The sequence below is a fragment of the Nycticebus coucang genome, chromosome 20, assembly GCF_027406575.1.
Source record: "Nycticebus coucang isolate mNycCou1 chromosome 20, mNycCou1.pri, whole genome shotgun sequence".
Lineage (NCBI taxonomy): Eukaryota > Metazoa > Chordata > Mammalia > Primates > Lorisidae > Nycticebus > Nycticebus coucang.
The window spans coordinates 25,056,626-25,070,573 of record NC_069799.1 but is presented as its reverse complement, the minus strand read 5'-3'; the positions used below and the strand labels follow the sequence as shown (position 1 = coordinate 25,070,573).

Below are 13,948 nucleotides of genomic sequence, written 5' to 3'. Positions count from 1 at the left end.
AGTCATAGCATAATTTTCCATTTGTTTTATGTATTAAAATAAAGATATTAAAATATAATTCACTTTCCTATCTATGAGTAACTTTGGGACACTTTGTTTATTATAATTTTGCATGACAGTATTCAACTCTGTTTACTTTAAGACATTGAGAACAAAAGTTAAATCAATCATGTGTCTATTGGCAATTTCATTTCTTTCTGCTTGTTTGCCTACATGTTACTTATATTTGGTTTATGAATAGTAGATTTTTTTTCTAGCACTCTGGGAAGCCGAGGTGGGTGAATTACCAGAGCTCACAGGTTAGAGACCAGCCTGAGCCAGAGCGAGACCTCATTTCTAAAAATAGCTGGGCATTGTGGCGAGTGCCTGTAGTCCCAGGTGCTTGGGAGGCTGAGGGAAGAGAATCAATTGAGCTCAAGAGTTTGAGGTTGCTGTGAGCTATGATTCTATGGCATTCTACCAAAGTGAGACTGTGTCTCCAAAAAAATAAAAAAGGACATTTTCTCTTGGTTGCTGGGCAATGATTATTTAAGCCTATAGGTGAATATTTATGACAACTCTTTTTTTCTGGAGGGGAACAGAGTCTCGTTTTGTTACTCTCAGTAGAGGGGCATGGCATTATAGCTCACAGAAATTTCAAACTCTGGCTGCAATGATTCTCTTGCCTCAGCATCCTGAGTTACTGGGACTGCAGGCACCAGCTACAACACCTGGCTATTTTAAGACACAGGGTCTCACTTTTGCTCAGGCCAACTGTAGTGCTCAGGAGTTCCACAAAGACCACATTGCCAAACAAGCCAAATTTATAGCAGTCTTTTTATTGAAGAGCCAGCTGGCGACTGCCTCAGTGTCTCAAAATGGGGTTTCTGAGAGCAGCCCTGAGTGCTTAAGGAGTCAAGTTTTTAAGGTGTGATCTGCATCCTGGCACACAGGCTGTCCAGGTGCATTTGGGTGGGGTAGCAAGCAAGCGTTGTACAGAAGCAGAATTTTGTGGTTTGTTAGCCGTACATTATACATCTTTGTTTTAATATTTTTCCATACATTTTAGTTTCAGTACTTTTCCTCCATACATCTTTGTCTCAGTATTTTCTCCACCTGGCATTGTTTAAAGGTCAGTCTGGGGACAGTCAGTTTGTTTCCCAGGCCCAGGAGTTAGTCAAGCAAGAAGTTAGTGACTACTTTCCCATCTCTCTTGGGAGTGAACCAGACTTACTCCATTTTGTTGAGGGCTTGCAGCCCAGGAATTTGTCAGAAGTTAACTGGTATTTTTCTATTTTAGCCTAGACCTATCAAGTTCCCCCTTTTCTTCTTAGTCAAATCATTGACTGATGGGCGGTTATAAGATTTGGCACAGGGTCATATTGATTTTTTAATTATTATAAGTTTGACAATGTTTATTCCCCTTTTTTTTGGAGACTGAGCCTCAAGCTGTCGCCCTGGGTAGAGTGATGTGGCGTAACAGCTCACAGCAACCTCCAACTCCTGGGCTTAAGCGATTCTCTTGCCTCAGGCTCCCAAGTAGCTGGGACTACAAGTGCCTGCCACAACACCTGGCTCATTGTTGTTTAGCAGGCTGGGCTGGATTGGAATCCACCAGCTCTGGTGTATGTGGCTTGGGCCTTAGCCACTTGAGCTACAGGTGCCAAGCGTATTTCCTTTTTAACACAAGTAGTAAGTTGATTCAAAATGCAGGGGCCTACCACCAGGAGGAGGAGGAGTGGTGTGGATACATAGATTACATTTTTTTCTCTTTTCTAAAAGTTTAAAGTTTTTTTTTTTTTTTTTTGGTCTAAGAATGATGGACATTTAGATGATAGGACCTGGGCAGTGCCACGCAAGGGTAGGAGAAAAGAAGATTCAGCGAGGCTGGGTTTAGGTGCTGCAGGGGCCCCAACCAGGGCCTGGGGTCACTGATGGTCCTGGGGTGAGGGAGGCAGGTGTATCTGCAGTGCCCAGGGTCAATGCCAGTCGTTCAGACCAGGCAGTGCAGCTCTCCCCGGTGTCCAACATCACCAGGTGGTCGTCAAGGAGTGTAGCCTTGGCCAGGGGGCTCGGGTCTACTGGTGGTGGGCATGGCTAGCCTTCAGTACACAGTGGATAAGCAGCTTCATGGGGCCACACCCTGGGCCCTCAATTGCTGAAAGTGAAGAGGCTGGGGTAATTCTTCCAGTCACTCTGTGCCCATTAGGGTCCCCAGGGTTGGTTGTGATGTGGGATCCAGGCTTCTGCAGAAGGTCCACTGGGCAACTCTAGTGTCCAACCTCTGCCCTCAGGACACAATGCTGTCTGCCCACCACGTGTCCCTACTCCCAACTTAAAAGTCTCCATCAGAAACAACACAACAAGAAGATGGGGTCCAGCCCAGGAGAACGACTAGCCTCTCCAAGGTGCATCTTCAAACCTGGATGCAGCAGCTGGTCATGGGCCAGGCCTTGCTACATCACTGCTCAGACACCCACACAGAAAAATAGCCCAGTGTGCTGCTTACCCTCACCACATGCTCCTGCAGTGCTCAAGGGCGGTGTCCCCTGGAGACAGTGGCCAGATGCACAGACCTGCTGGTCAATCTCAGGACCATAGACCTCCCTGAACAGCAGGGGGCCAGGGAGTTGGCTCCTGCAGTGGGCTGGAGATAACTAAGGTAGTAGGCTAACCTAAGTCCCTTGGAGTCGTGCAGGGAGAGAGGGTAGAAGTCAAACAGGCGCCAAGGTGTGGCTCCTCCATCCTCGCAAAGCACATAGTGACCAAGCAATGACAACAGCCTGCCTTTGACAACTTGGCCCAGGATGCAAGTGTGGCGTGACGATCAAGGGTGCCAATGGCTCTTGCTAGAAGGTGCCGTATGTCCTAGCCGCCCATATAAGGGCCTCTGGAGAGCTGGGAGAGCCCTAGATTTGGCGAGCGCTTGAGCCCTGGCACAGGGGCCGAGCTGGAGCCAGAGTCTGGAAGGCGAATTCCCTGCTGGGAAAGCTTGCGAGGATCCCAAGGTCCCATCCTATAGGTCTCCAGCAGGCCCTCCATGAGAATCTTGAGAAAGCAGTGATGAGAGGAAGGCGGGAGGAGAGCCTAGGGTTTTAGGCGCCTTTGGGCTGGCTGAGCCCAGGTGGGTGCCTCAGGGATGCCTGCGCAAGCCGGGGCGGCCGAAGGCCCGGCGCATGTGTAATGTAGGCCACCAGCAGGCAGATGACCACAAGCATGACCCAGATGGAGCCACCCACCGCCGTCATGGCCACCAAAATCTCCCGCATGCACAGGCGGTAGCTCACGCCATCGTGCACGTCGGGCAGCATATAGTTGTGGCAGGAGGCCCCCAGCACAGGCGCTCGCACGGTAAGCGCGTGTAGGTGCGGCTCCTCGGCTGGCGCCAAGCGCCACTGCAGCAGCACGCAGGGGTTGCGCAGGACGCCGGCGCGCAGCTAGTGGCCGGCTGAGGCGTATGCTGCTGGCGTCTGGCAGCGGAAGCCGCTTGCGGGGCTGCGGAAGCACAGGCATCCCCGCCCTCCTCCGCTGCTGCAGCCCACCGCTCAGACCTCCCCCCCTCCCCCGCCTCAAAGTTTTTTTTTTTTTTTTTTTTTTTGTAGAGACAGAGTCTCACTTTACCGCCCTTGGTAGAGTGCCGTGGCGTCACACGGCTCACAGCAATCTCTAGCTCTTGGGCTTACGCGATTCTCTTGCCTCAGCCTCCCGAGCAGCTGGGACTACAGGCGACCGCCACAACGCCCGGCTATTTTTTTGTTGCAGTTTGGCCGGGGCTGGGTTTGAACCCGCCACCCTCGGCATATGGGGCCGGCGTCCTACTCACTGAGCCACAGGTGCCGCCCCCGCCTCAAAGTTTAAAGTGTAATTAAGGTAAGTGGTGCTTCAGCCATGCATGGACCAGCCAGCTTCCAGTATGTGGCTGGAGCAGGGCATGTTGATTGTTTTAAGAGTATGAAATTATTTAGCAGTTATTTACAAACATTTACAAGTTCTGGATTTGGACGCTAAGGTTTACATAAATTTAGCACAGTTTTTAAGATAATTCATAGTTTTAAGAGTTTTTAGAAATTTTCTAGTGTGGCCAATAGGTAATTTTTGTAAAACAAAAAAAGGAACGCAGAACTTTAACCAGGCTATACTTGAAAAGGTTATTTAGTGTATTAATTTTGTGCTTTCTAAATACATATCAGATGACAAACCAGTGACCAGAAAAATGGAAGTGTTTTTCTCTTTACAATGTGATATTAAAGTGCTCCTTATGGATAATTTATAAAGTAGGATGTGTTTGGTTTAATTTTATTTTACAAAAACTGATATTATTAAAACCAATATGATTATTTTTTATTCATCTAATAAACTAGTAACATAAAATACGTAAAAAATATTCTGGGTTTATAATTATCAGATATGTTAATACTTATATAGCTGTTATAAATTTGATTATTAAAATAATTTTATTTTATTTTCTTAAAAATACTTGGCTCATTTACTATTTAATATCAATACATATTTGATATTCTAAAGTACAAAAAAAATTTTTTTAAGTATACAATTTTATACTTCTTGGCCAGTTTCTTAATTCTATTTAACAGATTAGTTCGGTAAAATAGTTATGTTTTATTTTATGAGTTGACATTACAGACAAGGTTGGGATTTAATACGGGTGGGCCACAGCCTTCTTTGAATCATTTCTGTCTCTAATTTCTCTTTTTACTAAAGACAAATTCTAGCAGAACTAAGTTACCAAAATAAGCTGTAATGCCGGTATACTGGGCTTAATTATTTGCATAAAGTGTAGTAAGAATGATTAATTATTAGCTATTTAGGCTCCTTTTTTAAAATTGGCTTTGCTGGAGCTTTCTATAAGAAATTTTCAGGTTAGACTTAAGCTTTTCAGGAGCCCAGGTTTCATCTGTGGCATTAGATACCTGTTTGCATTAGGTAAATTTCTCTTTTCTTGAGGTCCCCAAGTACATTTCAATATCTAGATCTGTCAGAAAGGGATCTTTATTACTTACCACAGATCAGGAAATGTTACTGATGGGTATCTGGCCAGCTTTTTCCAAAGGGCTTCTTATAAAAGTTAACCTTGATTCATTAACATAGTCAGGACACTTTTGGAAATACTATTTCAGCAAAAGCCTTGGTAAAATAGCTGTTGTGCCCAGATCCTGAAATCCCCCACAAAGACCACCAGGGAGCCGAGTCCAATGTAAAAGCAAAAAGCCGTTTTATTGCAAGTTCATTTTATTGCAAGACTCCCAAGGTCTCTGCTACAACGGATACGTCCCAGGAGCCCCGAGCTTTGGAGCAGGGGGTTTTTATGGTCCCGAGGAGTGGGTGGGCGTGCACAGCTTGAAACGAAGGGGGTGCTTCTGGATTGGTTAGGTGGGGAGGAAGGGTCCCTGATTGGTGGGCAGTTGTCTCATGATGTCTGGGCTTGCCTTGGCGTGCCTGGGAGGTGAAACTTACTGGGTGAAATGGCGGGGGGTGGGGGGAGTGAAACTTAACTCCTAAGATGGAGCTGGTCTGGTTCTTTCATTCCCCCCTCTGCTTGTAAATTCAAGGACCCAATCATGGGTCCGGTACTGGGTGTGTTACCTCTAGCTTTCTGCCTGAAAGGGGCCAATATAATGCAAGGGCCCACAGTCAGGAGTAGGAGTAATAACACTTAATAACACTAGGGGATCAGCCAGGGCTGATATCAGAGTTGTTAGCCAAGAGACATTTATACCAGCTCTGATTATTTTCTATTTCTAATTTACGTTTGTGCAAGCTCTCCCGCAAAAGGGCTATTGATTCTTTTACTATTCCCGAGTGATCAGTGTAAAAATAGCATTTTTTTACTTAGAGCAGCGCACAATTCTCTTTTGAAAGTCCAAAGTTTAATTAAGGCAAGTTCTTTGAGGAGTTTCCTCAGGTTTCAGCCATGCATTGACCAGCCAGCTCCCGGTATGTGGCTGGAGCAGGGCAAGTTGGATATCAGGATGATGGTGTAAAGTTCTTTCTTCCTTGGTTTTAGGTGGACCAGGTTCTGATTCCAGACCTAGACTTGGTCCTCTTGATCTTCTAGAGATACAAGATGTACAGTCACCAAAGACTGGAAGTCCTCAAAGGGTGCCACCCCATACGATTGGATTCCTGGGGGTACCGCTGGTCCTTGGCACATGTTGAACTGGCTACAGGTGATACACTGTAGACTGCAGTTTTTGATCAGGGCTGTCAGGTGGAGATGTAGAAGTACTGGCCCAGCAACTTTATTGAATACTCCTGTCACTATGGTGGCTCCTAGAATCTGGGAGATTGCTACTCGTCCATTTAGGCTCTGTTTCCTGGCTCCTTTCCGCTGCTAACTATTCCTCTTCCTCCTGGGAGTAGATAGAGGTGAGCTCTGGAACCCATGGGATGAGGGGAGCTACTCGTGACACCTGGGATGCAGCCCTTTTTGCCTCAGTACTAACCCTAGTGTTCCGTTTAGCAATGGTGGAAGCATTTCTTTGATGTCCACAACAGTGCATAACTGCTACTTCCTGGGGTTCCTATACTGCCTTTAACAACTGAAGTTATCTGCTGCTGATACTTGATGTCTTTATTTATTTATTTTTTCCCAGAATTTAATAGTTCCTTCTCCTTGTACAGTGTCCTGTGTACTTGGAGAGTCAGAAAAATATTTAAATTTTACCCTTGACTTAGTTCTATTCCAGACAAGGCAATTAGCTCAGCCTTCCCAGTTAATGTCCCTTGAGGGAGGGGCTTAGCCTCCACAGTCTCTGTTAAGGTGACCTCTGCATATCCAGCCAGCCGTTCACCTTGCGCTGTCACGCAGCAACTTCCATCTATATACAAGTTCTAGTCTGCATCTGTCCAGGGCTGGTCATGCAAGTCAGGTCTGTTAGAGTAGTCTCTCTTCCACTGACTGGAAGGTGCATGTCTTGGTTCAGAGTGTTGCCTTAGAGAGCCAAAAATGTCCCTTCATGTCCATTAAGTTGACTACAGAGTGCAGTACTTTCACTCTGAGATCCTGCCCAGAGTCAGCTTATTACCTTCTTGCACCTTCTTGCATAAGGAGAGCAGTAGTGGCTAGGGCCCGTAAACTGGGTGGCCATCCTTTTGCCACTCTACCTAACTGCTTAGAGAGATAGGCTACAGGCCTTGGCCAGAACTCAACCAGCTGGGTTAATACACCCACAGCCATTTTATCTCTCTCTCTGAGACATACAAAGTAAAGGTCTTGGTCAAGTCTGGCCGTCCCAGTGCAGGTGCAGCTACCAGCCCCATCTGGGAGAAGACATGTTCTTGTTTTCTTTCCCACTCCAAGGGCTCTCCCTCTTCTCTTTTAGTTGCCTCATACAAGGGCTTAGCTAAGACTGCAAAGTTGGGGATCTAAAGATGACAGAAGCCGACCAGGCCTAAGAATTCCCGAACCTGCTTTCAGCTCTAGGAGGTGGGGCGACGATTAATGACTTGCCTTTATTTCATGCCTAGATACTTCTATCCCTCCTGGACAGTAAATCTTAGATAACATACTTGCTGCTGGCAGACCTGGGCCTTCCACCTAGACATTTTATAACCACATACCTCTAGATGTCATAAAAGACAGTAAATGCCTTGGGCACAGCCCTTCTGTGAAGGGTGTCCTGAAAGGAGGTCATTGAAATATTGGAACAGTACGCATTCTGATTCTTCAGTCAGGAATTTCTGGTGGTCACAAGTCAGCGCTTCTTTAAAAATCATGGGTATTTTGAACCCCTATGGCAACCTGGTCCATGTGTACTGTTTCTATGTCTGGTCTTTCTCACTGGAAAGCAAACAGCTTCTGGCTTCTTAGAGCCAGCCTTACACTGAAAATGGCCTCTTTTAAGTTCAGACAAGTGGGACACTTGGCTTCTGCTGAGCAGATTCAGCAGAGTAGAATGCAGTGTTTACAGTTATATCATTTACTAAGAAATTTTAGAGAACATTAAATACTGCACAAGTTGTCCAGTGTAGCGAACAGGTAACTTTTGTTGAGCCTTAAGGTTTCAAAGTAAATATAATTAGTATATAATTCTACATTCTTTGACCAGCCTCTTAGTCCCATTTAATAGATCAATTTAGTAAAATAGTTATATCTCATTTTACGAGTTGACAGTACAGACAAGGCTGGGATTTAATACAGGTAGGCCCCAGCCTCTTTTTTCTTCCTTTTAAACTATTTTTCTCTCTCCTATCTCTCTCTTTACTAAAGGCAAATTATAGTAGAATTAACTTATTTGCCAAAATAAACTGTACTTTCAATATACGGGGTCTGATTATTTGCATAAAGTGCAGTAAGAATAATTAATTATTAGCCATCTAGGCTCTTCTTTCCTTTAAAATTGGCTTTGCTGGAACCTTTCATAAGGAATCTCAGGCTGGACTTTTTGAAAGCCTTTCAGAGCCCAGGTTTCATCTGTGCCATTAGATACCTGTATGCATTGGGTAAATCCTTCTTCTATCGAAGTTCCCAAGCACATTTCGATTCCTGGACCCGTCAGCAAGCGACCTTCGTTACCACTGATCAGGAAATGTTACTGATGGATATCAGGCCAGTTTTTCGAAGGGCTTTTTTTATTGGCCTTATAAAGTTAACCTTAATTCCTTAATGCAGTCTGGACACCTGTGGAAATGCTATTCCAGCCAAAGCCTTGGTAAAATAACCAGTGCCTTCATTATGTTCTATAGAAATAAAACACATTCTTATTGAACTTATGCAAATAACTGTATGGTCAGAAATTAAGAATACTTACAAATGGCTTTCAAATTCTAGAAAAATCAAGGAGAGAGAAAAATATATGTTTCAAACTCTGCTCATAAGTACATACATTGCTTGAAAAGTTACAAATAGCTCAAAAAACAGAAAATTATTTCTTGACTTTTGAAAAACAACACAGACAGAATTAACAATATTTTGAACAAAAAGCCATTGCAAACTAGTCCAGTTCCACATAACTGATTTCTGTTTGTTTTTGAAGTTAAGTTAGCAATACTTATAGACATGTTATCTTTCTAATGAAAGTTCTAAAAATCTGCTTTAGTCCGAAGGTATTCAATTATTTTTTAAAAACATCAGTAATTTGAATTTGAGAGAATTCATTGGCCTCTCTTAATATTTCTTTTCTTTTTAGGACAAACTTTGGACTTGGTCACTTATAAAAAAAAAACACTTTTGGGCGGCGCCTGTGGCTCAGTCGGTAAGGCGCCGGCCCCATATACCGAGGGTGGCGGGTTCAAACCCGGCCTCGGCTGAACTGCAACCAAAAAATAGCTGGGTGCTGTGGCGGGCACCTGTAGTCCCAGCTACTCGGGAGGCTGAGGCAAGAGAATCGCTTAAGCCCAGGAGTTGGAGGTTGCTGTGAGCTGTGTGAGGCCACGGCACTCTACCAAGGGCCATAAAGTGAGACTCTGTCTCTATAAAAATAAAAGATAAAAAAAAAAAAAAACACTTTTTAGATGAATTAAAATTATTACCCATAATATATGTTAAGACAGATCAATGCTTTATACATTGGAACATATATAACTATAATTCACACAAAATTAATTACCATTTCATATTTGACAATGTTTCTTATATATTTTTAACAAATTAAACAAGTTTAATTTGTTTTCTCATGACTTTCAGTGGTCTTAATATTTCAAGAAGACCAAATTTAAAGTTGTTGTTGCCCTGGGCCAAGTTTGAATTCGCCAGTCTCAGTGCATGGTGGCCAGCATTGCAACCACTGCTCTACGGGCACCCACTCCCAGATTTAGAGTTTTTATTTTGGAAAGTTTATCAAATATCAAAGGCTTAAAACATTTGTTCAAATAAAATTACAAGCCGAAAGATTTTAAAGGAAATACATAGTCAACTGGATCATATGTAAAACATCTTCACAAATTCCCTTTTATGAACTTCATTTAACCTTCACACACAATCTACAAACTTTCTAAACTTTCTTTAACTTTTGCCCTGCCTTTCACTTCTTTACACAACCATTCTGTTTCAGGACAAAATTTATCACACAAGATTCCTTCTTTACACAATGCCATTCTCTTTTCTGTCTAATTTCTCTTATTCTCAAAACCTCACTTTCTACAAAACAGGATCTCAGTTTACCATGAAGTCACTCATTCACTCAGCCAAAACTGAAATTAGAACATTTAAGTCAAGAATTTTATCTTTTGACAAAGTTTCAGTTCGTAAAAATAGTTTTCCCATTTATACAAATTACCAGAGGCAAAGGGCCAATAATAAAAGGTTCTTAGCTTTATCCAGGAATCGAGATCCACCAGCGCTGCTGCCAGGAATCTGTTACACGCTGGAGGTGGGCCCCCCCCAAAAAGGGGGGGGGCCTGAGCTCTTTCCTCGCCAGCCAGGCCTTCTCAGCCATCCTGGAGCCGCCCGGCGGCAGCTGGTCACTAGTGGTGGGGGGGAGCTCTTTCCTCAGCTTACCTGCAAGTCCCCGACCCATGCACGTGTTAGACTTCTTAGTCTGTGTTTCAAGACGGGTGGGGATGGCCACCAATTTCGTGCGCTGGCTTGGCCTACTTTTTCTTTCTTTTTTTTTTTTTTTCTTGAGTGGTCCCTGGAGAGAAAAAAAACCTCCAGGCACAAAGGTGCGACCCGCTCCCACCCTCACTGCATCCCCACCCCATCGCTGCCAGGTTAACGCGAAGTGGGTGGGGAGATCAGTCATGCCTTGGACCAGCACAACTCCCGCAGGGGGAGACATTCAGCGAGGGGTGTTACAAAGGAGGACAAACTTTGCACTACCCTGCAAAACAGTAAAGCAGTGCAGAAGATTTGTGGGGTTAGAGGGCTTAGGAGACTCTCGTCTCTCGTGCATTGCAAGAACAGGGAAGTGCTTTCAGCCAGGGATGGGGAGATGATAAGTTTCCCCTGGAGGCCGGCCAACATTGAATGTCCTGCAAAAAGTAATCAGTTTAGCTCTTTTTTCTCTACCACAAGTCCCAAACTTTGAGCTCTGAATTCAGCCACACTAAAATTTCAATGTAATACAAACACTGAAGACATACAAATCCACGGCCAACAGAAACAATAGGACCACGGTAGCTGACCATGCTGCGGGAGCGACCCGCTTCATCCACCCAGAAAAACTACAAGCCACACCACGCCCCTGAGGGTTCCACACGTGGGGGGGGGGAAGGGCCTGCGTCCACACCACACCCTGAGGGTTCCAAATCTCGGGGGTGGGGTGGGGGGTGGGGGTGGCCGAATGTCTTCTTGGCACCCCTAGCCAGCAGCCTCCAGCGTGTCTGCCTTGACTTTACGCCGACTTTACAGATTCCAGACTTCCAAAAACAACCACGACAAACAAGGTAAAGACAGACACTTACCACGCAGTGGCTTTTCAGATCAGGGTCTCAAGGAGTCTGGGGGGCTTCGTGGCCAATGCACCAAATGTTGTGCCCAGATCCTGAAATCGCCCACAAAGACCACCACGGAGCCGAGTCCGATGCAGAAGCAAAAAGTCGTTTTATTGCAAATTCAAACTTGGACTACTGGCGTCTCCGCTACAACGGATCCATGCCAGGAGCCCTGAGCTCTGGAGCAGGGGTTTTTTTGGTCCCCTGCAGTGGGTGGGCATGCACAGCTTGAAACAAAGGGCGTTTCTGGATTGGTTAGGTGGGGGGGGAGGGTCCCTGATTGGTGGGCAGTTGTCTCATGTTGCCTGGGCTTGCCTGGTATGTGAAACTTATTGGGTGAAATGGCGGGGAGTGGGGGGAGCGAAACTTAACTCCTAAGATGGTGCTGGTCTGTTTCTTTCATAGGCAGTGTCTTCATCATGTTTTAGAGAACAAAACATATTCTTATTGAACTTATGCAAATAACTGTATTGTTAGAAATTAAGAATGCTTACAAATGGCTTTTAAATTCTGGAGAAATTAAGGAGAGAGAAAAAAATTGTTTCAAGTTTTGCCCATAAGTACATACATTGCTTAAAAAGTTACAAATAGCTCAAAAGACAGAAAATGGCTTCCTTGACTTCTGGAAAACAGAACACAAAGAATCAGCAATGTATCAAGCAAAAAGCCATAAGAAACCAGCCCAATTCCATGTAACTGATTTTTGTTCAGTTTGAAGTTGGGTTAGCAATACTCAAGGACATGTTAATTTTTAATTAAAGTTCTAGAAGTTTGCGTCAGTTTCTCTTAATATTTTTGAAGGATAATTTTGGATAAATATTTACTAAGATTAATATTTTATGAAATTAATTATTTTATATTTGACAATGTTTATTAAACATTTTTAATATATTAAATAAGCCTAATATGTTTTTTCAAAAAAACAAATTTAGAGTTTTGATCTTGGAAGGTTTGTGAAATATTAAAGGTCCTTTTATTTTTAAAAACTCATTTTTTACAAAACAGGATCACTATGTACTACGAAGTTACTTATTTACTTGGCCAAACCAACAATTAGAAAGTTTAAAAGGCAAGAATCTTTCTTTTTTTGGTAACAATTTAGTTTCTCAAACAATTAAACTACTACATTTTACAAATGAGGGGCAGTTTATGGAAGCAGGATTTTCTTATTCAGGGCTAGACAGGGATCTTTCCCATTTTTAGACTCAGGTGAACGTAGAAATTTGACTCTTTTTTTTTTTTTTTTGTAGAGACAGAGTCTCACTGTACCGCCCTCTGGTAGAGTGCCGTGGCATCACATGGCTCACAGCAACCTCTAACTCTTGGGCTTACGCTATTCTCTTGCCTCAGCCTCCTGAGTAGCTGGGACTACAGGCGCCCGCCACAATGCCCGGCTATTTTTTTTGTTGTTTTTGCAGTTTGGCTGGGGCTGGGTTTGAACCCGCCACCCTCGGCATATGGGGACAGCTACCTACTCACTGAGCCACAGGCGCAGCCATCTTTTTTTTTTCTTTTCTGAGAATTTATTTTTAGGCACAAGTGGGCTGTGCTCTGCAAACCATATTCTTTAGATAAGTTCACAGTTCAATGTAGTAACCTTAGAAATATTACAGAGGTGGCAGTTTCATAATTTTTAAACATTTGGATTTTAATAACAGGCTCAAAGCTAATTTTATTTTAAAGGAAACTAGTTGCTTGAATAAGTTTCTTGAGTTATTCCTGTTTAAAGTGTTTTTTTTTTTTTTTTTTTTTTCCTGGAGATACACTTACAGTAGTCTTTTACAAGCTCTTCTCTAAACTGCTTCAGTGCAGTTTCTCTGTGTTTTCTATTCTCTTTTCTCAGATAAATTACAGGTAAGTTTTCACTGGGATAAAAACTGAGATACAGGGCGGCACCTGTGGCTCAGTGAGTAGGGTGCCGGCCCCATATGCTAAGGGTGGTGGGTTCAAACGCAGCCCCAGCCAAACTGCAACAACAAAAAAATAGCTGGGCGTTGTGGCGTGTGCCTGTAGTCCCAGCTGCTCGGGAGGCTGAGGCAAGAGAATCACATAAGCCCAAGAGCTAGAGGTTGCTGTGAGCTGTGTGACACCAGGGCACTCTACCTAGAGCAGTAAAGTGAAACTCTGTCTCTACAAAAAAAAAAAAAAAAACTGAGATACAGGCGGGCCACTCACACAATGGTTTCACCCTCTGCGAAGGGTTTAAGGACACAAAAGCCCACCTAATGTTACTCTTTCAATCTGTCTCTAAGTACTCACAGGTGCACAATTTCAACCTTTTTTTTTTTTGTCCAGACACAGTTCTACCCTATGTCCTGAGCAGAGGGCAATGGCGTCGTAGCTCACTGCAACCTCAGACTCCAGCTGTGGCCATCCTGCTGCCTCAGCCTCTGAAGCCGCTGGGATTATAGACGCTTGCCGCGGCGCCCGGCTGGGTTTTTCCATTTTTTTCATGAGTCGGGGTCTCACTCTCGCTCAGACAAGCCTCGAACTCCTGAGCTCAAGCAATCCTCCGTCCTCAGCCTCCCACAGTGCTGGGATTACAGGTGGCTGGGAGGTTTTAAAGGGACAGTAAGCT

General features: G+C 44.1%; 1 pseudogene; it reads right to left on the bottom strand.

The window, feature by feature from the left end:
• Nucleotides 1-2,573: 2,573 nt before the first annotated feature.
• On the bottom strand, nucleotides 2,574-10,454 carry LOC128573069 (fibronectin type III domain-containing protein 10-like; annotated as a pseudogene).
• Nucleotides 10,455-13,948: the final 3,494 nt, after the last annotated feature.